Source organism: Chrysochloris asiatica, unplaced genomic scaffold, assembly GCF_000296735.1.
Source record: "Chrysochloris asiatica unplaced genomic scaffold, ChrAsi1.0 scaffold00265, whole genome shotgun sequence".
Classification (NCBI taxonomy): domain Eukaryota; kingdom Metazoa; phylum Chordata; class Mammalia; order Afrosoricida; family Chrysochloridae; genus Chrysochloris; species Chrysochloris asiatica.
This window is the reverse complement of record NW_006408783.1, coordinates 3349562-3374234: the sequence shown is the minus strand read 5'-3', so window position 1 is coordinate 3374234 and position 24673 is coordinate 3349562.

The following is a 24673-nucleotide window of genomic DNA, read 5'->3' as shown; positions in this document are numbered from 1 at the left end:
AGTTAGCCCTGTGTAAATGCTCCAATCAGCAAAGGACAGAGTCAGAAAACATGGTCTGGCTAATCCACTGAAGAACTAAAACTTAGCAGCAATTATCTAGTCTTGATTGTTGTTATTGTTGGTAAGTGCCGAGAAGTGGTTGGTGGGTTCGAGCCACCAACCTTATGGCTAGCGGTCCAGTGTTTATCCTACAGGACTACACCAGGAGTCCTAGGCTTGATTGTCATTGTTGTTAAGTGTCACTGAGTGGGTTCCTTCTCATAGCGACCCTGTATAGGGTTTCCAAGGAGCAGCTGGTGAATTTGAGTTAGTCTTGATTAGACATGAAATATTTCCCTATTTCTCCCTTATCATGCCTAAGAATTAAAAAAAAAAAAAAAAGCCACATTATGTGCCCTTACATAATTTCTATGTATAATATAAACAATTTCTCTTACTGTCCCAATAGTGTTTGTTTATGAAATAGTAAACATATGTTTACTATTTCATAATCACTACTGTACCCCCAGTGCCATACACAGTGCTGGTGAATAGTAAGTAAGTACTCAATCACTAGTTATTGAATGGATGGTCTGTCTGCCTTTGTTTTCTCCCAACCTCATTTAAATGCTCCTGTCTCTGAACCTCCACACCAGTTTTTCCTTCATAATTTCAGGAAGAATTGCAGAATAGTCATCAGGTACTGTGAAATGTTTTGTACATTGAGTTTAACAACAACAAATTGTTACAGAGGCATTTAAAACTTAAGGACCCAAAGCCAATGGTGTCTTATTATTGACAGATGCCATCTAGTGGTGTAGAATAGCAGCTGCTCATAGATCAATTGAGCATTTTTAGTTTGTTATTTCTTGAAAGTAGAACAGAAAGCAAAATAATACATATGATCCACAATGTATCCCAAAATAGAAGTTGACTTTGGAGGATTAAGATATAAACTTTAAATCTTCTATGTAAAAAAGTAGAAAAAGCATGGCAGCAATTTATCCCTGAATGCAATTCATTCATCCAATCTCTTAATCGTTCATCAAATAATTATCAAGCCACTACTCTACCACTCAGTGTGAAATGCTGGAAATAGAGTCACAATGCCCACCTTGGAGTGTAGGAGGAGAGGGGAACTGCTAACGGCTCACTGCAGACCAGCCACTGTGCTAATCTCTTCACCCCCAATGTCTTATGGAAACATCAGAAGGGCTCTCTCAGGTAATTATTAGATCCAGTTCTCAGACAAAGAAAATCGAACTTTGAGTACTCTTCCAAACCAGATTGAGAACGAAAGGGTGGGCTCCTAAAAAATCCACTATTTGGGCTACAAAGTAAGGCATATGTAGAAGATGGTTTTGAATAATATACAAGTTAGATTTTTGTTTAAACATTTTATTAAGGACAGATGATATGAGGTGAGAAGACAGAATACACTGCTAAGGTTAATAAAGACCATGTAAATCATTAAACTCTGAGACAGAACTGAAGAAGTTGATATGATGGAATAGGAAATGTGAATGTCTAAGCCCAAGGGTTTGAGTTGGCAATAAAGAAACACCCAAATGCATCGATTCTTCTACCATCTTCTTTATTCTTTGTCCAACTTTCATATGCATATGAAATTATTGAAAATACCCTGTCTTGGGTTAGGCACACCTTAGTCCTCAAACTGACATCTTTGTTCTTGGACACTTTAAAGAGGTCTTGTGCAGCAGATTTGCCAAGTGCAGTACATCATTTGATTTCTTGACTGCTGCTTCCGTGAGTGTTGGTCTGAGCAAAATGAAGTCTTTTGACAACTTCAATCTTTTCTTCATTTATCTTGATCCAGTGGTGAGCATTTTTATTTTCTTCACATTGAGGTGCAATCCATATGGAAGTCTTTGATCTTCATCAATAAGTATTTTAAGTCCTCTTAGTTTTCAGCAAGCAAGGTTGTGTCATCTGCTTATCTCAGGTTGTTAATGAGTCTTCCTCCAATCCTGATGCCATGTTTTTCTTCGCAAGCCACCATGGTACCACAAACTGACAGAGGAGTGGCGGAAATCAATATATGTTTGTTGTAAATCGTAAATACTCATTTTACTGAGGAGAAATACTTTTAAAAAGAGACACCACAGTAAAATTGGGAAAGAGGAAATCTGAAGTATAAACCCTTACTTAACTTAGCCATTCCAGTTTCTTACACTGTATGCATACCACCTCTAAGTAGAATTTTGTGTTGGTGTGTCAAGGAAATAAAATTACTGTTTTGCAAAATTCTAAAGGTGCTGATTGTGTGCCAGATTGCTTTAGAATCATAGGAACCCTATGTGTTAGAGTAGAGCTGCCCCAAAGGGTCTTCTAGGCTTTAATCTTCACAGAAAGGAACATTGGACTGCTCACCCGAAAAGTGGGTGAGTTGAACTTACCTGAGGCTCCTGGGGAGGAAAGGCCTGGTCATCTACTGTCACAAAGACTCCATCCTAGAAAACCCTAGAGGGCAGTTCTACAGGGACTGCCTATATGAACAGATGGTCAGGCCTTTCTACTGCGTAACTGTTAGGTGGGTTCAAATCACCAAACTTTCTTTTATCAGCGGAGTATTGAACCATGTATCACCATGGCATCTTTTTTTTGTTTTTATTGTGAATTATGTGGTCGTTTACATGGGAGAACATTAGCTTTGCATTCATCCTATCGTATATCATTTCATTGCCATGATTACAATCCCCTCCATGTATCATCAAACAACTAAAGGGTATCTCCTGAAAGCCTGTCCCTTGGTCTGATGCACATAGCCCCCCTCCCTCTCTGGGTCTAAAGTCCCCAGCCACTCCATCTCTCCATGTGATCGTCTCTGCATGGCATCTGTTTTGGATTGGGATATTATTGTTGACAAAAGCTGTCAAGTATCATACTCATAGCGATACTCATACTCATACAGGGTTTCCGAAGAGCAACTGGTGGGTTTGAACTGCCGACTTTGTGGTTAGTTGTCCAGGGCTTATTTCTTTGAATTCTATCCCTGTTTATGTCTTTTACAAATAGGTAAAACTGATGTTGGAACTGCTTCAGAAGAAGTAAATTCAGAATTGTAAAGAGAATTAATCCTTGAGTTTCTTCTTTAAGGTTCTCCTAAAGAATGAGAACAATAGGAAGAGAAAGTGATCAGTAGAAATCAAGTGGAGAGGAAGGTAAAGATGCAAAGGTAAATACATGCAGATAACTCTAGCTTTTAGGAAAATCCAATTTCCCACTCCATAGTTGATATTTTCCCCCTTAAACGTCAGCAAAATTTATATCCTTAATAAAAAAAGAAATATTTCTGAGGCATAAGATATCCTGATTCTTACCACAGATGCCACAATTCTACTTTCTCTGTTTGAAGCTGTTTACCCTTCCCTAAAATGGTAAGAAACAAGATGGCTACTGGAAAGAAACTGTCTAGTATTTCTAGAATATTCTGTTTGGTAATGAAGGTTCAGAACCACCCATGAGTTTTGCCTCTTGAAGATGTCTCACAATCTGCCATGGGATGTATGAAGGAATTTCAGAAAGTTTGTGGCAAAATTGAATTAAAAGAGAATGGGATTTTTCATGGACTTTGAAAAGCCCTTTCATACAGCTTGTGGGTGGATTGTTGAGCATGTCACTGTCTGGGCATGCCATAGGCTCTCAGTCAATATTTGTTGGGGCCTGAACATTCTGATGAGTGAAGGCTCATTTTTGATTTAGGATTCTGACAAAGCCAGTTAACTCCCATGGACTTTGGTAAATGTAGATAATCATGGATTCTGCACATTTACAAGCACTTAACGAAATTGTGAACTTTGGTAGTGGGGTAAGGTGATTCCATGTGTTAGAGTAGAACTGCCCCATATGGATTTGTAGCAGGTATGGAGCTGTAGGCTCAGTGTAGGACCGCAAGATTGGTTTGAATCACAAGTTTAGTGCTTCAAGCTCACCAGCTGCTCCTTGGAAACACTTATTGGATTGCTATGAGTTGGAAGTGACTCAATGACACTTAAACTTTATAGAATCAGATGAACATCAAGTTGTTCTTCTTTTGTATCACTGGGAGAGTGTGTTGTTAAGTGCCATCTAGTCAGTTCTCACCGACAGCAGCCCAGTCTAGGGTTTCTGAAGAGTGACTGGTGGATTTGAACTGCTGACCTTGTGGTCCAGTGCACTATTCTGACACATCACACCAGGACTCCTTCAGGATGTTGTTGTTGTTGTCTGTGACTCATAGTGACCCTGTATTGGGTTTCCAAGGAGGGACTGGTGAGTTTGAACAGCCGACCTTGTGGTGCAAACCCACCTTGGCGTCCAGTGCTTTATCCTACAGCGCTACACCAGCTGCAAACCATGGGTGCTGCCCAGAAACATTTGAGTCGGGGTTTAGGCTATCTCACCTTGGTTTGCAAAACACAAAATGGGGAATGGTGAGGTGGGAAAAGAAGAAACTTACAGCTCACACAGTCCAGCCAGGGTGTCTGTTCCAGTTTGCAAAAGATTGTATTTTCTCCTCACTTATTAACATGGTTAGGTTCCAAAGACCAGCTCGTTATGCAAAAATGGAACATGACCACATGACCATATGAGATCACAAAATAGAGGATGACTATATGCACCAGACTGCAAAGCCGTTTGAACTGCAAGATTGGCGGTTCAAGCTCACCAGCTGCTCCTCGGAATCCTATACAGGTTCACTATATGTCAGACCCTACTCGACAGTACTTATCAACAACATCATCATCATTACATGGAGTCCTGGTATGGTGCTGTGGGTTAATGTGCTGGAAAGCAAAGTTGGTTTAAACTGCAAGGTTGGTGGTTCAAGCTCATTAGCCCCTCCTTGGAAACCCTATACAGGGTTGCTATGGGTCGGAACCGACTCAATGGCACTTAAGAGCAACAACAAAGATCATTACATAACTGCTAAATTAACCATTACGTAGTTGCCTAACTGACAGTCATGGCCCAGCCGCATTGACACATAACCTTAGATACTGCAGCCAGCATTACTCTCATCTGGCACCTCGTTGTGTGTTCATTACGGCCAGGTGTACATCATTTATGAGCAAACGAGTTGGGTGGATTTGTTAGTATTGTCATATCAGACATTTAAGAAACGTATCAAAGGATAAACTGCAGTTACAGCAAGAGTGAAACCATGGAAACCCCATTCCCATTAACTCAGGCTCTGCTATGTGCTGGCAGTGCTGAGTTAGGGGTTATAATGCTGGGAAAGACATGGGTTTTTCCAACATTCTTATCAACGGAGAAAAGATTGAAGTTGTCAAGGACTTCATTCTTCTTGGATCAACTATCAACACTCACGGAAGCAGCAGTCAAGAAATCAAATGACGTACTGTGTTAGGCAAATCTGCTGCACAAGACCTTTTTAAAGTGTTGACGAGCAAAGATGTCAGCTTGAGGACTAAGGTGCGCCTGACCCAAGCCATGGTATTTTCAGTAACCTCATAAGCATGCGAAAGCTGGACAGTGAATAAGGAAGACCGTAGAAGAATTAATGCTTTTGAGTTATGGTATTGGAGGAGAACACTGAATGTGCCATTGGCTGCCCAAAGAACCAACAGATCTGTTTTGGAAGAAGTGCAGCCAGAGTGCTCCTTGGAGGCCAGGATGGCTAAGCTTCATCTCTCATTTGTGGTTGTTGTTATGTGCCGTGGAGTCTGTTCCAACTCATAGTGACCCTGTTCAGGGTTTCTGAGGTGGTAAGTCTTTATGGGAGCGGAAAGCCTCATCTTTCTGCTGTGGAACAGCTGGTAGTTTTGAACTGCTGAACTTAAGGTTCACAGCCCGATCCATAAAGACTACGCTACCAGACTCGATGGCACTTAACAACAGTAACAAGGCTACCAGAGCTCCTTCGTCATATTGTCAGGAGGGAACAGTCGCTGGAGAAGGATATCATGCTTGGTAAGGTGGAGGGTCAGAGAAAAAGAGGAAGACCCCCAGCGAGATAGATTGGCCAAGTGGTAGCATCAGTGGGCTCAAGCGTGGCAACAATAGTGAGGTTGGCTCAAGATTGGAAAGTTTTTCGTTCTGCTGTGCATAAAGTTGCTATGGGTTGGCACGGACTCAATGGCACCTAACAACAATAACAATTCACACACAACAGTGGGGAAGACAGTGTCATTTGTGTGTTTGTTGTGAGAATGGTTGCCATCGTGTATTATGAAGTAAAGAGTGTCCTCACTAGGCCCTCCAGGAAAGTCCCTTCATGGTTGCTCCTGTTGGAACACCTCTGTCCTGGTGTGGTGCTGTAGGATAAGTTCAGGACTGCAAGGTCAGTTTGAACCACAGGTCAGTGATTCAAACTCACTAGTTGCTACTTGGAAAGCCTATATAGGGTCACAATGAGTCAAAACTGATTCCACGGCACTTAACAACTACTTAGCAGAGGGTCAGGGGTGAGACATTCTGAAGGATTATGTCTTCTAGTTTTTATATATCCAGTACTGTGGTTTGAATAACCAAATCTGCTGTAACTGTGTCGACTCATAGGATAGGGTGGAACTACCTGGGCGGGTTTCCATTGCTTGTAATTTTATGGAAGACAAGCAGCTGGTGGGTTTTACTCACCAATTTTTTGGTTAGCACTTCAAGTTGAGCACTTGAACGACTGCACCAGGAGGTTTCGTAAATGCTTGTTAACATAATAAATATTGATAAACCTGGAGGACTCAGGAATTTTGTCAAGTGATGGTATTGTTCTCTGAAATGTTTTATTGTATGCTATGTGTTTCTGGTGTGGTGCTGTGAGTTACTATGCCAGACTGCAAAGCCGTTTGAACTACAAGGTCGGTGTTTCAAGCTCACCAGTCGCTCCTTGGAAACCCTATACAGGGTCACTATGGGTCGGAACCGACTCCACGGCACATAACAACAACAACAACAACAAGTCAACTCTCTTGGCTACCCCATTTGTGTTCCAAAAGGACTGCTTAACCTTTAAGCTGGAGACCAGCTAAACCAGTACTGTAGCATTTTAGGCAGAGACAATCAGATCTAGTTTAAAACATTCCTCAGAGAACCTTTAATCTTACAGCAATGCATTTAAGAATGAAACAATTTACATTTATGTTTTCAGGCGATGCTTCCTTTGATGTGATCAAGATTTATTAGGAAAGTAGAAAAGTTGGGTTAAATTAAAAAAAAAAAGAAAAGAAAAAAAAGCTTAGTTCCTCCTGGATGAGGTGAAGATAAAACAACACTCCTTCCACTGGGCTGAGGTCACCAGCCTGCAGGGAGGGCAGGGTCAGCAGGAACGGGCTGGGCCTAGGGGCACTAGGCTGCAGGTCTCTCCCAGCTTCTTGTGAGTCTGAAAAGTGTCATCTCCAGCCGCATGACCACCAGCATTCGCCATATCTTATTTAATCTCGCGCTTCTTTGGCCCCAACGCCGCCAGCCCCAGGCGCTCCTCCCAGCTGGGCACACTTCAAAGCTTGGCCTGCTAAGATTCTGCTCGCTGTCCTTTGCGCCGTCCAACCGCCGAGTCCTCTTTTGAGCAAACTGACCAGGTCTTTTAAAGGTGGCTCCTACCATTGCGCTCTCTTGGCGTCCTGTGCACCTTGGCTGCTGGGCCACATTTCAGCAATGGGTCCTCTAGTCCGGAGCCCGCGGGCGCGCAGCTTCCTTTCGGGGACGCCCAGCGCCAGACCGCGCGTCGGCTTCGCTCAGTGGGCGGCGGACTCGGATCGGGCGGGGTCTGGCAAGGCGCGCGGTTCGAGGCTGGCGGGACGCTGCCGGCTCACTGTCCGCAATGGGCGGACGGCGCGAAGCTAGACGTGGAACTTAACTCCTGCCTGGGAGGGAGAGCGCGTCCTGAGAGACAGGCCATGGCATCCACTGAGAAGGATAAGCTCGTCCCGGAGACCTCAGACAGGTGAGCTGCACCTGGGGGCACCCAACGCCCACCCCGCCCTCTGAGCCTGCGGGCTCTGCGCACACGGAAGCCCGCATTCCCTCAGCGAAAAGCGCGCTCGGGCTTCCTTCGCAGACCTGCCGCTCCCTTTGCCGCCGGCCTGGGAACCGGGCGCCGGCTGCCTCCGGAGCCCCGCGGCATCGCGCGACGGATGGGGCGCTCGCCCAATCGCTAGGCGCGGGCTGAGGGGCCCGCAAGCCGCGGCCAATGGGTGTCCGCGGGGGGTGGGGCGGCGCTGCCCGGAGCCGGCGGCTGGCGGTGTTGGACCCGGCGAGGCAGACGGCGGAGCCGGGAGGAGCCGAGAGGAGCGCTGAGAAGAAGCGCTTGTGAGCGCGAGACCGGGGGAATCACCCCAGAACCCGCCGCGACTCTGCACCCCACGTCCTGGCCCGAGCCCAGGAGGCGAGCACACCGGCTGCTTCTCCGCTGCAGCCCGGAGCCCTCAGCTCTCAGCCCGGCGAGGAGGACAGGCAGGGGACGGCGGAGCGGGTAGCGATGGGGCGCTCGGGGCAGCGGCGGGCTCCGAGGCGGCGGCCCCGGCTTCTGCCGCCCAGCGCGCGCCGGCTGTAGCAGGTCCCGGAGCAATGCGTCAGCCGAGGTGCGTGTAGGGCGAGAGGAGAACGGGCCAGACTGTTGTCGGCGAGGGGGCGGAGGGACCTTTTGGGAGCTCCAGCTTCTCGCTGGGGATAGCCTCTGCGGACAGTGTCCCCAGAGGCGAAGTGACTGCCCTGGGGAGCCCTTCGGAGGTGGCGGCTGGACGCTGACGCGCGCGGCATCTGGAGCGCCCCGGGCGGGGGGCGCGGGGGCTGAGCCGCGGGGTGGGAGTGGGGTGTCAGCGCGGCCTCGGGAGGCTGGAGGTCCCGGATCTCAGACGGGGGAGGATCCGTCCCGCTCGTTCTTTCAAAGTTATTGACCGACTGAAAGGTTATTCCCTTCTTGATGACATTAATGCTAATGAGAACCTGGCTTTGGGTGCCTGGCAACTCCTCTCTAAGACGCAAAAAGAAAAGAAGAAAAGGTGCCAGACGCAGTTACCCTCCAACTGGTTGGGGTTACTTGTCTAACTTGCTGTAGGGTGTATCCTCCTTAAAGACGTGCATCCGGAGCGCGCGCCTGGGCGTCTGGCGCGTCCCTCAGGGACTGGAATCCCTCTTTGTAAGATCCCCAGTCGCCAGTGTGCGCGCTTTTGAGTATGTTCTTTCTTCGGAGTCCTGACGGCTTGCCAGTTTCACTAATTTCTCTCTTTCCGTCTTCCTTTTCTGCTACTGGGAGAGGGTCTCAACCATATTTTTGAAGGGCGTTTGACCACGTTTTGGGAATATCACCAAGAGCACCTACAGATTGATTTTCAGCCTTGCTGTAAACCCAAAGAATCAATTTTGGTTCATCAATTACAAGCGAGAGCCGGTGTTCTTCGGGAGGAGAAAACAACTTGGCATTACTCCTCTGGGAGATACTTGTCATCATTAACTTGCTTCAGTTAAATTAATTCGGCCCCAAACGACTCCAGCGTGAGTACTGGAGAAATCATATGCATTGGTCACGGAATTGTGCTTACCAAAACAAGATTTTAGCCAAATTTGAAGTGTAGACATTTGAATTTTTCTTAAATTCAGACTTTGTTTTGATAAGGGTGGCTGTTTTTCCCTCTCAGATAGAATCTTGGTCATTCTCATAGGCTTGATCATTAAGTTCAAAACAGTCACTCTTGATTTTCCTTTTCTTTGCCTCTTTTGTCTGCCGTTTTCATTTCTAAACATTAACACTAGATGGCTTTCTTATGACAGGCATTTTGTAAACTCTGCTTTTGAGTTGCCTATGCCTGCAATTCAGGTTGTAATTTTTCCAGTTTTACAATGTGTACTGGCAGAAAATTACAAAACTGTTGCGTTCTTGAAATATGTTACTTCAACATAAAACCCAAATTAACGAATACCTCTGCAGATATCAAATGGTGGTCCATGTTTTTTATCGCGGGATTTGGCTATTCTACTTAGTCACATAAATAAGAATGATGTCTATTTAATGCTTTGGCTTCTTTGAGGAATTTAAAGTTTGTTGGAGGTGTTTACTACTTGATTTAGTATGTAGTTCACTGACTCAGAGGGTATAAAAGAGTATGTATTCATGGGAAAGTGTAGTCTTGAGGTTTTTGCATACAAATTGCACTGACTCCTCCTAAAGGTTCCAAGATGCCTTTGAGGGAAGAAAGCATATGCGTGATTCATACCAAGGATTGAGTTATGGCCTTCTGCAGTGCCTTCTCCAGTTGATACTTGGTTTTTCATTTCTAAGCACAACCTTTTAGTTAGCCATTTCAGTAGCAAGAAGTTTCCAGGCATATTTTGGGGTGCTTTTATTCTAAAGCAAAACCATGGCAGCCTGCCCAAATCTTGCCTATATAGACAAATTTGTAAGCTAGGGAAATATCTAAATCATATCAGTAAATGAAATTCTAAATCATTTATTGATTGCCATGCTCAACTTAATATGTGACGTGTTGAATTTGTACATGTGTTTTGAATTAGAGAGTGTATTAAAAACTATTGTTGTTATTAAATGCTGTCAACTAGGTTCCAGCTCACAACAACACTCACAAGAATACTAGCTGAAGGCAAAACCAAACCGAAACAAAACTCCAGTAACAATCAGGAAAGCATCTGTTGTTGTTTGCCATCGAGTCAGTTCCAACCCATTGGTGACTGTGTAGGGTTTCTAAGAGCAGGTAGTGGGTTTGACCTGCCGACCTTGTGGTTAGCATCTAGTGCTTATCCTACAGTATTGTAACAGTACCATAGCATCTGCTGCTGCTGTGTGCTCTCGAGTCGATTTTGACTCAGCAACAACCCTCTTTAGGGTTTCTGAGGTTGTACATCTTTGTCGGAGCAGAAAGCCTCATTTTCCTCCTGAGGAGAGACTGGTGGGTTCAAACTGTCGACCTTGCAGGTAGCGGCAAAATGCATAGGTAATCCACTAAGTTACCAGGCAGGGCTTCTGAAGAAGGCACCAGTTGTTGTTAAGTGCTATCGAGCAGGGTCCTACTCATAACGACTCTGTATAGGGGTTTTCGTGGAGCGACTGGTGAGTTTGAACTGCCGACCTTTTGGTTAGTGGTTAGGGGTTTTCGTGGAGCGACTGGTGAGTTTGAACTGCCGACCTTTTGGTTAGGGGTTGAATGCTTATCTTATGGTGCCAAACCGGTAATCCAAGAAGACATCTTGTGTTGTTGTTAAGTGCTGTGGAGTCGGTTCTGACTCACAGCAACCCTGTGTAGGGTTTCCGAGGAATGGCTGGTGTGTTTGAACCAATGACCTTGTGGTTCAAACCGACCTTTTGGTTCAGTGCCTTATCCCGCAGCACCACACCAGGACTCCATAAAGGAAGACATCTAGAAAGTAGGAAATGAAATGAAATCAGAAACAGCTTTTATCAGTACCCACATGTTACTTGTATAGGGTTTCCAAGGAGTATCTGTTGGGTTTGAACCGCTAACCTTGTGGTTAGCAGCCTTATAGTGCCACACCAGGATTCCTAACAAAATATGCTGCCTATTTGTTGTTAAGTATTGTCAAGTTGCTTCTGGGGGCATGAAATGAACCAGGATGTTATAAGTATGTTGTTGTTAACTGAGTTTGAACCAAAGGAGACTGGTGAGCTTGAACTGACGACTTTGCAGTTCAAACTGACCTTGCAGCCCAGTGCATTTACCTGCAGTGCCACATTTGAACTCCAGTTATAAGCATTGGGTTTGGAAAATGCAGCAAAATATAAATGGCAAATATGGAGTATAGCTTCTGGCTTTGGAATATGAGCCATAGATTGTCCACCAATGGCATTCCTATATACTTGCATTTTTCATCAAACTCTTTTTAAGTCTTTTAAATGTACAGCTTTCTTGAAGAGCATAAATTTAATGGAAGATAACTTACTCTAATAGGGGAATTATCAGAACATCCTGACGACTCACATGATACTTTATTGTAGTTAGAAATGTGTGATGTGGCTTTGCAGGGTTTTTTCCCTCTCAAGACTGGAATGGTATTTTGAAGCGTTTCTTGATACCTGAGCTTCCTAAACACCTGTCTACCTTGGGGATCTTTTTACTTGAGGCAAAAAGGGGAATGGGTTTTTCATTTTGAAAGTGTATGTATTCCTGAAAGTGAGAACTACTAGTGAGCTACCCAGAAAGGGTAATTGTTTGGTAATTGAAACTGGTTTAAAGGTGCTGTTTGGAAACCAAAACTAGCTTAAAAGGGCTGTGTTTACTGCCTCCTTTGCAAAGAATGTGTGTTTATGTGACTATTACTGCCCCCCACACTCAGCCATAATGGGTACATGCAAGGTTTTAGAGTTTGAGGGAAGGCTTTGAGTCTTTGAATTTATCATCTGTCTGGTGCTGGATTACAAATCCTTTGAAAGACTTTGAATTGCATGTGATGGAGAGTCGTGAAGAATACAGGTGTTCTGGATTTTCTACTTCTATGAATGTACTTACTTCCCTTTGCTGTGTGATTAGAACGTATAATGTTGTTGTTGTTAATTGTCTTTGTGTTGTTTCTGACTCATAGTGACCTTGTACAGCGACTGGTGGGTTTGAACTGCGGACCATGTGGTTCGAAGTCCAGTGCTGATCTGAAGTGCCACACCAGGAATATTAGGTGGGGAAGAAGGAACCTTGAGTTCCCCGGTTCTCCCACTTGCTCATGAAATAACTGTTTGAGTAGTCATTTTTTTTGAGCTGCACTTCTCCTAAAATAAGGGAGTGTTTGGTTAAAGTAGTTTTATGATCCTTGTCAGTACCAAATTTTAGGTTCCTTTATCATTAAAAATGTATGTATTAATAGAAAATAACTGATGGGATCATTTCTGTTTTTATAGATTTGTGGTAGTTTTGCAGTTCTGACTTAAAGCATAGGGTTTTCGAGGCTGTAAATCTTAAGGGAACAGAAAGGTTCATCCTTCTCCCACAGAGCAACTGGTGGATTTGAACTACTGACTTTGCAGGTAACAGCCCAGCTAGTGGGCGTCTTCATTTTACATATTAGTAGATTTTTATAAGGAGTCTGGGTAGGGCAGTGGTTAAAGCACTTGGCTACTAACCTGAAAGTCAGCGACTCAAACCTATTAGTTGCTCCACAGGAGAAAGATGTTACAGTCTGCTTCTGTGGAGGTTGTTGTTAGTGTTATCAAAGGTTTTTGAGGAGCAGCTGGTGAATTTGAACCTCTGACCTTGTGGTTCAAACCAGCCTTTTGGTCCAGGGTGTACCTACAGCACCATACCAGGCAGTAAAGGTAATAGCCTAAGGAACCCTATGGGGTCATTCTAATCAGCTTTGTAGCATTGCTCTGACAGTGATAGGTCTAGGTTTTGGTTTGGTAAGTTTTTATATGAGTTGGAAACAACTCCAAAGCAATGGGTTTGGCTTGCTTTAGAAGTTTGTGTATGAAAACTCGAGAGAGGCACCGTTGACTTACATTGGAATCAATCATTTAAAATTGCTTTTCTGTTTCAATTACGTTCATCTGTGACCTCTTTAAAGTAGGAATACCAACTTAATAGGAATTTAAACACTTCACAACTTCAGAGATAAATGAGCTTGAGCCTTTCTAACTGACTTACAAACTTCGGCTCTGTAGGGTAAGCACTCGACCACAAGGTTGGTTTGAACCACATGGTCGGTGGTTCAAACTCACCAGCCGCTTCTTGGACACCCTTACAGAGTTGCTATGAGTTGGACCTACTTGCTATCACTTAATAACAACAGTGGTCTAAGGGGATAGCGCCGGCTTCACAGGCTAAGCACTGGACTGTGAACCACAAGGTCAGCAGTTTGAGCCCACCAGCTGCTCTGAGGGAGAAAGATGAGGCTTTCTGCTCCCGTAAGTATTTAAAAAAAAGCCTCACGCTATGAGTCGGAACTGACTCATCGGCTCTTAGGAACAACAAAGTTGTTATAGCTTCTCTGGGCCAGAATTGACCGTAAGGTTATCTCTTACTGTTTTTTCATGTTTGGAAACCAAAGCAAGTTTTAGGGATTGTCATTTGCCAGATTTAATGTTGCTACGTAAGTACCATGGGCTTCCAGAAGAACAAACAAATGTGTGTTGGAAGAAGTGCAGCCAGAGTGCTCCTTCAGACATAATATCAGAAGGGACCAGTTCCTTGAAAAGGACTTCATGCTTGGTCAGCAAAAAAGAGGAAAACCCCCAACGCGGTAGATTGGCACAGTAGCAGAAGCAATGGGTTCTAGTGTAACAATGATGATGAGGGTGACACTGGATCAGGTGGTGTTTCATTCTGTTGTGCGTAGGGTTGTGTGAATCGGAGCTGACTCAATGGCATTTAGCAACAACAACATTGAACATTAACAAATCATATTAAATACATTGATAAAAAAAAGAGGAAATAATTTGCATGCTGTCAGACTAAAGGAAAGTTCAGGGATTACCGCTTCCCCCAACGTACACCTATTGTTGTTGTTGTTGTTAAGTGCTGTCGAGTCGGTTCCAACTCATAGCGACCCTAGATAGGGTTTTAAGGAGCCGTAGGTAGGTTTGTACTGCCAACCTTGGGGTTTGCAGTCCAGTGCTGATCCTACAACACCACACCTGATGTCCACATACACATATACCCACACATACTTGCATGGACCATTGAGAACTTCAGCAAGGACCAGGGTTTGGAAACCCATCCCAAGTAATGCTTCTTTGATGCTTGAATTGTTTTTTTTATGTCATCTGCTAGTGGTCTTCTAGCAATACTTGCTTGTTTTGTTAATGGGATCCTCGACCTTTTTGATGTTTTGACGATTAGAAAAAAAAAAAAAAAAGAATATGTAAGATTGAAATTTAATTTTCCTTTACTATTATTTTGAATTCTACTCCCTTAGTGGCTTACAGAATAAATTCTCCTAGTGTGATGTTGCAGGATAAGTACTAAACTGCTGATCAAAAGGGGGTCGGCGGTTCCAACCCACCAGCCACTCCTCAGAAACCCTGTACAGGGTTGCTAAGAGTCAGAACCAACCCAGTGGTTCTTAACAACAACATGGAGGTCTTTCAGTCCCTCACAAAACAGGATCTGCTAAAGTTGGCCCAGGACCAACTGTATGTAGTGCGACTTGATCAGTATAAAGTAGAGGAAGGGTCTCCTTGGTTCCAGTTGCATTTCCTTCTTGTTTTGATGTACTCTGAGATTGCATTCACTGTTTTGGTGGCCACATTCCTCTGACTCTTGAGTTTCCTGTTCTGTAAAACAACTGAGCTGCTACCCGTAAGTCATGTCTTCCTCATTCTGTACTAAAGTCATTGCAATCCCTACTGTGTACTGGGCTTGGTTTTATTTTAACTAGTTCTTCTCATGGTGTTACTTGGAACTTCTGTGACAATAAAAGCAACTTTAAAAGGGCAGATGAACAATGTAATTTTACCTGTATTTTATAGGCCAGAACTATAGCACACAAACACCCCAAGGTATAAGGGAGGCCAGGGAGCCGATTGCTTAATTTTTCCAGCATTCAGTTGGTTGGGACAAGTGATGAGAACACCACCACAATATTTCCCAAGTATCTGATCAGATTAGCAGTGTCCACCTCATCTTGGAGTCCTGGTGTGACTTTGTAGGTTAATGTGCCAGACTGCCAAGCCATTTGAACTGCAAGGCCGGCAGTTCCAGCTCACCAGCTGCTCCTTGGAAACTATTCAGGGTCGCTATGGGTCGGAACCGACTCGATGACACTTAACAACAGCAACAACACCTCATCTTCCCCCACCCTTCAAGTTGGTTCTGACTCAGAGTGACCCTGCATAGGGTTTCTGAGGAGCAGCTGGTGAGTTTGAACCACTGTGCTTTCAGTTAGCAACCCTGTACAGGCTGAAAATCTTCACAGAAGCAAAAAAGCATCCTTCTCCCACAGAGCGGCTGGTAATTTCGAACTGCTGACCTTGTGCTTCGCAGCCTGATTCGTAACCACTATGCTACCAGAGCTCCTTTATCCTACAGTGCCACACGAGAACTCTAACTCTGCACTCTCCTGCTTTATTTTGATCCATAGTATTTATCATTACCTGGGATTATATTGAATATTAATTTCTTTATACTTAATCTTCTGTCTCATTTCAGCAGAATGTAAGTACCTTAGGAACAGGGACAGTTTTGGTTTACAGTGTCCTAGATGTTTTTGCTACCTGGCTTTCAACAAACAAGTATTTTCTTATGTGTCACTTGAGAGTTAGAGATTTAAATGTGGAAGAATTTTGTTTCTTGGCTTTTGTTGAAGTAAGTAGTTCTGGCTGCAACTTCTGATTGTTTCTATTGTAAATGATGTACTCCAATTTTATACCTCATTTCAAAATCATTTGCAGGCTGTTTAAAGTGATCTTTGATTGAACTCTTCTGATGGCACTGGCAAAAATGTAGAAGTTGTTTTTGAAGAGGGTTTTAAGAGTGAGTTCTGTCAAGGCCTTGATAGCCTCATTCCCAGGGGTGAGGTTGTGAGGAGTCTGGGAACACTGGGGTGTGCCCTTCCTTTCATGAGAGGGTGTGGTATGCACTTTTCCCAGGCTTCCAACTCAGCTCCCAACTAAGGACTGCACGGCCTCATGGGAAGTGGCTTGGACTCATTAATAAAGATAACTGAAAAGAAATGGTTTCCAAATTGTACAACATTATCTATGGTTGGTTGGCTGTGTGCCATGGAGTTGATTCCTACTCAGCCACCCTGTATAGGGCTTCTGAGGCTGTAAAGCTTTATGGGAGCAGAAAGCTTCATCTTTCTCCCTTGGAACAGCTGGTAGTTTCAAACTGCTGACCCTGAGGTTAGCAGCACGACTCGTAACCACTATGCTATCAGAGCTCCTTATAATATTACCTAAAGATAGTTTTTTTTATTTCTAGATCTATTAGCAATTATAATTTCTACGAGAACAATGATTTTTTAAAAACCTCATCAGTAGCATATAGCACACTTTTTGTTGATTTAGTACTTAATTTGAGGATTGCAAAGTACGTTGGAATATTATTTATGCTTTAAATGTAGTAGGCATAAGTACTACCTTGCCCCGTGAATTCCTAAATAAACTTCAAGTGGTACTCTCGTACTTTCAATTTTATATTATAGAAGTTTTTTATCTAATATCCTAGTATAGTGTAGATTCCTATGTTACATGAGATTGGGAGCATCGTTCTAAATCCTTACTGTTTAAAAATTGTTTATTAGGGCTTACTATACTGAGAGTTCAGATGAACCAAAGTAGTAGTCAAATTACCTGATTTTCCACGGATTTTGATGATTTGAGGGCCATTGTAAGTCATCTGTGGAATAAAGGGTGTGATTACCAGCTAAGAATACCTTCTGGAGCCATTCTACTCTTGTAATATGAGGCGACTTCAAAAGGTTTGTGGAAACATGGAATTGAAAGGTAATGGGAATTTTCCATGGATTTTTTGAAGCCCTTGTCGTACCTGGGTTTGCCATGAGTTGAACCGTGGATTTTGTTTGCAGCAATGGATATGTTTTCTAATTTTTTAAAAAAATTAAGTGAGGTCAGCGAATGTTTATGACTTATATACATGTAGAATGGAATTGGAAAGAGAGATTCCTAGGGTAAATTTAACATTTATGGTACCCTGAACTTGGATGCATGTCTTCTCATGCATGGTGGGATTGGCCTCTTCCTAAACCCAAACTCATTGCCATCGAGTTGATTCTGCTTCATTGTGACCCAGGTGATGGTGGTGGTGGTGATGTGCCGTGGAGTCGGTTCCGACTCACAGCAACCCTGTTTAGGGTTTCCGAGGCTGCAAATCTTGACGGGAGCAGAAAGCCTCATCTTTCTCCTGCTGAACTGTTGGTAGTTTCGAACTGCTCACCTTGAAGTTAGCAGCCCAACTTGTAACCAGTACACTACCAGGACTCCTTATAGTGACCTTAGAGGGCAGAATAGAACAGCTACAGAGGGTTTTCAGAAATGTAGTTCTTTGCCATGTCTTTCTTGTTCAATGGCTGATGTGTTTAAATCGCCAACCTTTTAGTCCCCTACAGATACAAAATGTGACTGAGACAGAATGAATGATCTGAATCTTGGTTCTTAAAGTGTGTAAACCAAGTCTCTTGACTCCAATTACAGCTCTTTCCTTTGTTCTACAGCTGCTTTGTAGGGTAATTTACAAATTAATGAATGCAAGGATAGGAGGGAAGAGAAAGGGAGTGAAGTGGATACCGAGAATATTGTTGTTTGTAAGTGACATCTAGTTGGTTCTGACTCATAGCGAGCCTGTATAGGGTTTCTGAGGAGCGGCTGATGAGTTTGAACTGCTGACCTTGGGGTTACCAGTCCAGTGCTGATCCTGCAGCACTACACTGGACTTTTCTCACTACTCCTCAAAGTGTGGGGAATGACCTTATTGTTCTCGTCTAAAAAATGCAGTTCCGTCAGCCGGTAGAAGGTCTGTTATTAATTAGGAATTTGGTAATTTGTGGTGATTGAATCAGGTTATATAATCTTTGTTGCTGTGAAGTGAGTGGGCTCTTTGGCGATCATGCCGAGAATGTTTCTTTAGCTTCTGAGTCTTTGCCAAGTTATAAGAGGAAAACAATTTTTGTTTTGCATTTAGACTTTGCTAGATTTGCATAACTTTGTTGAAGCCAGTAGAATGTGAATCCCTAAAAAAAATTACAGGCATTTAAATATTTAAAAGGATTCATCCACAGTACTTTACTCACCCAAAGAATAAGTGCTTACAACAAAGAAAATAACACCCTTGCAGATGTAACCCATATAGACTTTGTTCACCTTGTCATTGAATTATGAAACATTAATAGGAAAGCTAGAATTTGAGCATCCATTGAAATGCTTAGCTGGCTTTGTTCCAAAATATTGTTTCTCTGGTAGAGAAAGGAGGATGATTTGTTTAAAACTGGCAGTTAGCCAGTCAGAATAGCTCTGACGTAATCACTGCTCTAAGGACTTTGCTCTGGCTGCTAATTTTAGGGGCGTTAAATCTGGGTGATGTCTGATGACTACTGTCACTGTGTCTGGTTATGTGGCGCTTTCTAATTTCACCCTCCTGATTTGGCACCACAAGTCTTCTTTCTCTCAGAAGTGAGCTGGAGAGTAAGAGAGGATGTTGAGCTGGCTTAGGATATGTGCCGGGGTGAGAAGGTGTTCTAGGAAGGATTCCAGAGGAACTGGCTTTAATCATCCCAATGCCTTTGTCATTCTGTGGACTGGTACTTAACACAGACATACTTCTCTGATTGTAGCTCCATGTTGAGACAGAAGTAGCTTAAACTAAGGCTCCTGCCTTAATAGAAAGACAGCTAATGACAGCATTTACTTGTTTCTTTTGCCGTCCTTGTAAGCATTAATGTGTTTCAACGGGATTTTACTTTCTCTTTTTTGGAAAAGGTTAGGTGAAGTAGAAAGATGATCGTGGCGTTATAGGATCAGCACTGCACTGCTAGCCTCAAGGTTGGCAGTTCAAACCAGTTCCTCCTTGAAAACCTTGTGCAGGGTTGCTGAAAACTAACTTTCCAGTACTTAACAACAACAACAACATGTGCTATGATAAGCTAAAGTAGAATTTTTTTGGCTGTTGTAGAAAACAAGTAGAATGAGAGGTTGTTGGGTCTTGTCTACCTCATGCAGCTTCCCAGGGCAGCTGATTGTTGTTGTTAATTGTCTTCCAGTCAGTTCTGATTCTAGGATTCTCAAGGAGCAGCTGGTGAGTTTGAACTGCCAACCTTGTGGCTCAAACTGACCTTGTGGCCCAGTGTTTATCCCACAGGGCTCCTGGGCAGTTAGTATAACCCAATTTTAAAATGAGGATGTTGGCTCAGACAATCTTGAGTTCTCTTTAAACTCTGGCATTCTGAGACCTCCAGGTGAGCAGGAGGCCTCTTAGCATGTGAGAACCCCGAGGGCTCTAAGCAGGTTACTTCTCCTTGTCCTTTTGCCCTAGCAGTCATAAATTAACTGACTCATAGACTTTTAAGCCTCAAAGGAACATTTGGGTTACCATCTAATCAAATGTCCTCGTGTTTCTGATTCAGAAATAATAAGACAATGGTTTAGCTTCCTTACTGGGTGATGAAGTGATTACCCACTCAACTATAAATGTTCTGGTGGAACTGATGAGTTTGTGCCTGGTATCCTAGAAAATGATTTCTGTATAGGTGGGACGGTAGGACTGTTGGGCACTACACAGTCTTTCAGCTGTAATACTCCGTGGGTCTGCGAGATAATGGTGGGGTTTATATAGTCAGTCAGAGAAGCATTCGAGGAGACGGTAGGACTTGAGTTTAACTTTGGAAAACAGTTAGGTTTTGCGTTCTTAGTTGTTCATCTGAATGTAACACTGTCCTCCAAACTGACCTTTATTGACCAAAGCAACATCAAGGAGAGGCGATGGGCAGTAAGTGGTGATTAACCTCTCCACCACCTACCTGTCAGTTGGTCATACTGTGTATTCATGGTAGACAGGTTTCATTGGTGCTCCTAAACTAAGACAAATTAGAAAGAAATGCCTAGTGATCTACTTCAATTAGGCAAAACCCTGTGTTTCACAGAGTATTCTACGATGCAGTGCTGGAAGATGAGCCCCTTGGTTGAAGGCACTAAAAATACACAGTGGTTCCAAAAGCAGACCAGCAGTCATGAGGATGGTGTGAGGCCACACAGAGCACGCGCCAGTTCACTTTTGTGTGTGGGGTTGGCCTGAGTTGGAGCTGACTTGATGGCAATGGAACGATACCAATGCAAGGCAATCTTTCTTTTTTTTTTTTTTTTTACAGTGTAATTTACTAAAGGTTGTGGAGTATGTCATAAACCTGAAGGGAAAACTAATTTGGATGCAGAGAGATATAAGTTAAACAATGTTTTGACATGAAATTATTAAAATCTGTTGGAGTTGTTTGTCAGGAGAAGCATATATATGTGGTATTCTATTTGCAATTCAAGACCACATTTTATTTTGAGACTGCCTCTTTAGAGATTTATAACTTTTCGTTATTCATTTACCAAAGTGATTTTAAACCAAAAAACAACAACTTACTGTAAGTAATACAAGCTTTAAAGGAAAGTGTTAAGAAGGACAGTTGTGACATCAGGGAGCTTGTCTCACCCAAGCATCTTCACCCTCAAATAGGTCTCTTTGGAACTTGTGTCAAGTTGTTACTGCGGCTCTGGGTGTTTTAGTTCACTGTCATTTTTATGCCCAGTGAAGTAATTGAAATTCATGGGTAAGATTTGCATTTTCCTTTTAAACTCCAAAACAATAGGTCTCAACATAATCACCATCTACTTTCTCCCAACTTTTTATCATGTAAATTTCACAGATACATGGAAAAGTTGAAAGAATTGTGTAGCCAACACCCCCATGAGCACCAACTAGAGGACAGAATTGTGAACATTTTACTGGTATCAGTTTTTATACTTATCGACCCAGCATCTGCAGTCCTGTGTGATGCTCTAGGACAGTCACTGGACTGCTAACCATATGGTCAGTGGAAGCCCTATGCAGGGTCGCTATGAGTCAAAACGGACTTGAGGGCACTTAACAACCAAAACCCATCTTCTGTTCATCCATCAACACATCTTATTTTTTGACACCTTTTCAAAGTGAGTTGCAGGCTTCTCTGTACTTTACATCTAGACAGTTCAACATGCATATAATTACTAAGAACTCACAACTTTTTTTTAGGTAATATATGAAATGCATTCATTTTAGGAATATCATTCTGTGAGTTTTGACAAGTGCATGCACCCATGTAACACATGTTCCATCACTCCAGAGCCCCAGGAAGTTCTCATGCCCCCTCCCATTCAGGGTCACTATCCCTGCTGTTCCCCTGTCCTCAACAGCAGCTGGTTTATTCTGGGACATAGATCAGGTTTGCCTGTTCTTGAACATCAGTGAAATCATATAGTGTGCACTTGCCGGGGACCCGCCTCGACACAGGGGTTTGGTTCACGAGGAGGAGATACCTGACGGCGATTCATATATATCAAGAATACACAGAAGGAGACAAAGAGAGAGACAAAGAGACACTCCGAAACCAGAGTGAATGCTGGACTGGCATCAGGCAGATCCTGCATTGCAAACATCTCAGCCACGAAGGCCGTAATATCCTGCATAGTGAACATTTTAGCTAAACAGGAAGTATGGTTGCAAGGTTGGACTGTGTACCCTACATGCTGAAACGCATGCCTTGCCAGTCGTAATGTACTGCAATCTTTACTCCATGCCTTCCAACCAGTAATGCACACCTGGGGAGGCCCCGGCCTCTGTTTTATTTAGGGGAGGAGCTTCACACCAAGCTGGGAGGGACTTAGGCAAGGTACAGCTAACATCAGTACTTTTCCAGACATTCAGGTAACTTTACATCGTACTTCGCTGGTTCAAATCCCAGGCCAGCAACTTGGATTCTCAGGCCCAATTAACATATCTATAGCCCATGAGCTTAGGTGGGGGAAGGTGAGAGTAATGACAAAAGCTTGGGAGGAGTCCTGCTGCTTCGGCTTCCTGAGCCAGGTTTTCAGGAGGACTCCAGATGCCCAGGTGAATGGGCTGCACCTGGAAAAGGATTAGGGAGGATGGGTTCTTTGTCTATAGAACAAAGAACCGAGAAGTAGTAAGATATTTTTAGTTAATCTTTTGGAGAAAGGTTTCACCTTGCAATCTTTAGTCTTGGCTTTAGGAAAATATCACATTTATCTGTGGATTATCAAAGGCTCCGTGTATTAATTTAATATATATAACTGAATATTAAGATGAAAGCAATTTGCCATTAACTGCCAGTGGCCTCATTTGTTACACTCGGCCCTAGAGGGCCTCGAACCTCTGACTAGTCTTACACGGTCCACAACATGCACTCTTTTGTGTGTGGCTTCTTTCACTCAGCATATATATTTTTGAAAATACTGAATGTGTCAAGGACTTCATTCTTCTTGGATCAACGATCAGCACTCGTGGAAGCAGTAGTCAAGAAATCAGACGATGTATCACATTAGGCAAATCTACTGCACAAGCCTTCTTTAAAGTGTTGAAGAGCAAAGATGTCAGCTTGAGGACTAAGCTGTGCCTGATCCAAGACATGATATTTTTAATAACCTCATATGCATGCAAAAGTTGGACAGTGAATAAAGATCGTAGAAGTGTTGATGCATTTGAATTATGGTGTTGGAGGAGAATGTTGAAAGTGCCATGGACTGCCAAAAGAACCAACAGATCTATGTTGGAAGAAGTGCCGCCAGACTGCTCCTTGGAGGCCAGAATGGCCAAACTTTGTCTCTCATACTTTGGACACATTATCAGGAGGGACCAGTCCCTGGAGAAGGATATCATGTTTGGTAAGGTGGAGGGTCAGAGAAAAAGAGGAAGACCCCAGCGAGATGGATTGGCAAAGTGGCAGCATCATTGGGCTCAAGCATGGCAACAATTGTGAGGTTGGCCCAGAACTGGGCAGTGTTTGGTTCTGTTGTGCATAGGGTCACTATGAGTTGGTACCGACTCAGTGGCACCTAACAACAACAATAATAGCAACAACTTTTAAATATATATGAGGGGGCTTCAAAAAGTTTGTGGAAGAATTCCATTACCTTTCAGTTCCATTTTTCCATGAACTTTTTGAAGCCCTCTTCATAAAATAAAGAGCTCTGGTAGCGTAGTGGTTACGAATTGGGCTGCAAACCTTAAGGTCAGCACTTCGAAACTACCAGCTGTTCCGTGGCAGAAGGATGAGGCATTCAGCTCACATAAAGATTTCCAGCCTCTGAAATTCTGTACTGGGTCGCTATGAGTTGAAACCAACTCCACGGCACACTACCACCACCTTCATATAATAACAGCTTTGCTTTGCCATTATCATGATTTTATGTGCCCTTTTCAAAGAACTGTTCTTTTGTCACATGCTTTTATTAGCAAAATTTTAAAGGTATTTATATACTTAAGTTTTATCTTAAGCTTCCCCTTTTCTAAAAGGGGACTTGTTTACTTTCTAGGTGGGCTTTTTCCATGAACACCCCATAGATTCTAAAGAGTTCAGGTACAGTGCTGGTTCATGGTGCTCATCTGAGCTCTTTTACTTCTCCAGAGACGGATCCTGATTCGACACATCACCCATTCATTTGTATATGTTATTTGGAAAACTTTGTTGTTAAGTGCCATTGAGTGGGTTCCGATTCATAGAGTTTTTGGTGGGTTTGACCCACCAACCTTGCAGCTCAAACTGACCTTTCAGTCCAGCACATTACCCTGCAGTACCACAAACTTTGGGACAGAAAATGCACTTTGCAAAGTGTATCTTTTCCTTTGTGATTGACTTTGAAAATAAGTTTGAAAAAAAAAGGTTTTGTAAGCCATCTCTAATGAAGACATTTTCAATTAAAATGTACTACTTTTTAAAACTAAAATTTCTTGAGTTTAGCTTAAAGTTACTATATGGAAGAGACCAATCAACAAAACCTAAAATATTAGGAGAATTTTGGACTTTTGAAATCACCTCTGCTGAGGAGTTAATGGCTAGAAAAATGAAATCCTAACTGACTTAAATAACCAACCTTGCTGCTCTGCAGACTGTTATTGAAGCTGTCAGTTGCTCATCCCCTCAAGTCAGGAACAGAATTACCAAAAACCGTTTACCAGCAGTGTTCAGTTGATGGCTGTTTGCTGTACACAGTGTGCAGTCATTGTGTGAAGGGTGTTTTCTAGGGCTGTATTGGCTGGGGTTGTTGTTAAAGCTGCCCTAAAAG